This window comes from Pteropus vampyrus, unplaced genomic scaffold (genome assembly GCF_000151845.1).
Source record: "Pteropus vampyrus isolate Shadow unplaced genomic scaffold, Pvam_2.0 Scaffold9, whole genome shotgun sequence".
NCBI lineage: Eukaryota > Metazoa > Chordata > Mammalia > Chiroptera > Pteropodidae > Pteropus > Pteropus vampyrus.
The window spans coordinates 814,746-816,967 of NW_011888790.1; the positions used below are offsets into that span (position 1 = coordinate 814,746).

Here is a 2,222-nt window from a genome sequence, read left to right on the forward strand (position 1 = left end):
CACTGTGTAACCTCAGGTAAACTACTAACCCTTCTGAGCTCGTTTTCCCTACAAACCAGTGAATGATCTTTAAATAGTTCTAGTTCTAAAATTCTAGAACTGAATAAATTCTACTTTGTTTTTTACTCCATAATTATTCTGTGTAGTGTGACTTTTCTCACCCTTTAAATTCTAAGTTCCTATAGAATCTCAATTTTTTTTTTTTTATTGTTTTCTCACTCTTCCATAGTACCTAGCTTGGAGCTCTGCATACTGTATAGGCTTATGAGAGGTATATATGTAGATCGAGATGTGTCCAAGGAGAAATACCCATCTTCACAAGAAGCTGTACTTATTGTCATGTGTTACCTTCTTTTGGGGCTGACATTCAGATGTAATTTAGGGCTGCCTAAGAGAAATCAGCACTCAGCACCTTTGGAAATTTTTCTGTAGTGAGAGGTTAGTTTCTTATCCTTAAAGCAGAGCTGTGGTCACTGCCTAAGCATCTACTCCTGTGACTGAATGCAGAAATGTTTCTTTTATGAAAATTGTGCTATGTGCCTGTAAAAGGGTGTTGGGCTGTAGATAATGCCAGATACAGTAGGGAGTTTCTACAGGGAACCAGTTTTTATTCTGTTCCCTATCTTTATAAAGCAATCAGAAAATCACAAATCATTTTATAGCTTTTCTGAATCTTTGAGGAATCACTTTTTAGAAAATGAAGTTTAAAAAAAAAAAAGGAACTAATGCTCCCTTCGGAAGCACATATACAAAAATTGGAATGATGCAGAGATTAGTGTGGCCCCTGAGCAAGGATGACATACAAATTCATGAAGCATTCCATAAAAAAAAAAAAGGAACTAGAATTTTCCCCAAACGTGTGAAGAATAACTTACACGCAATGCAACTAACTATATCTGAAACTCTGACTTTATAGTTCAGTTTTGAGAAGAAAGCTCAAATGGGAGAATTAAGCCAAATGGGAGAATTAAGTACAGCTCAAATGGGAGAATCATGCCAAAAGGCATGTGACTAGGGAAAGAAAATAACTTTTAAAAGTAGCTATTTTTAGCTACTAGTTTATATTCTGGGAGAATGGCAAAATTTACTTCTGGGGTAAAAGGAACTTTTGTTTGAGGGAAAAAAAAGATGTGCCTTTGGGGTTGGGAGTTAGTGCATGTGGGGGAGGGTTTGACAACAAGAATTACATTGCTTGGAATAATAAAATTACAGAGATCTAGACCTGAAGAACTCAGAAAAGAAGTGGAGAAGGAAATCTAAGCAAAATGGCAGCAGGCAGAGCCTGAGGAGAAAATACAGGGAGAAATTCCCTATGTTGAAAATGGCCAAAGAACTTTTGGATGCTTATATTTCTTGTCCTGTGCTATAATATTATCCCTAGACTTTCAATATAATAGTCTGTTATAAACAACCTCTTGTATATGTGGTACTAGGGGAATTAATGAGGAGAGGACAGTCGTCACAAGTAGGATGAACTGGGGCAAAGAGAACATAGTAACCACAAGAGAGACAAAAACAAGAATTTAGAGTAAGAGATGGTCAAGATTTCCTTTTTGACCTTGGGGAATCATACCTGCATATTAAAGGATTGGAAGCCTGGATGTTTGAGGTTATTCCAGACCACACATGGAGGGGTAAAGCCTGATCACTGAGCAACGGGAAAAACCCTAAACTGTCCAGGGTCCTCATGGATCAGTCCACATGCTTGTGGTTCCATTTTCTTTAAGGACTTGGATAGAGTGTATCCATACAGAAAATTGGAGATCGATATTAAGAATTACTCATCTGACTAGAGAAACTACATATTTAAAAACAAAACAGAACAGAACTGTGTGACCTGTTCATATACAGATCTGTGCATTTCTTAGTAACTGTCACCATGGTAGCAAGGCAGTAGACAAGGGTGCCTTCTTAGCACAGTACATATAAAGGAGAGAGATAACAGCTAATCAGGTACTGTCTTATACCTTTCTTTACTTAACATGTTGATCCTATATTGCTATTAGCCTCAGACACTTTTCTCCCTAATAGCATCAAGCACAGTGTTAGGACTATATTACTATATTAGGAACTCAAATATATATGCTGATTGACTGAATTAAATAAATGGTGTTTCTGCTATGTCTGCTTTCCAAGCTATAGTCACCTGGCAGACATTTGATTTAAAAAATGGCTCCTACCTTTGTCTAGAAGATCAAAACTAGGCCATTTTCCTGATTGGG

The 2,222-nt window shown here is 37.0% G+C and overlaps 1 non-coding gene across 1 annotated transcript; it reads left to right on the forward strand.

The window, feature by feature from the left end:
• The first annotated feature begins 725 nt into the window (after nt 1-725).
• On the forward strand, nt 726-829 carry LOC111730198. The gene has a single exon (XR_002776595.1). It is a non-coding gene; the product is annotated as a U6 spliceosomal RNA (small nuclear RNA).
• Nucleotides 830-2,222: the final 1,393 nt, after the last annotated feature.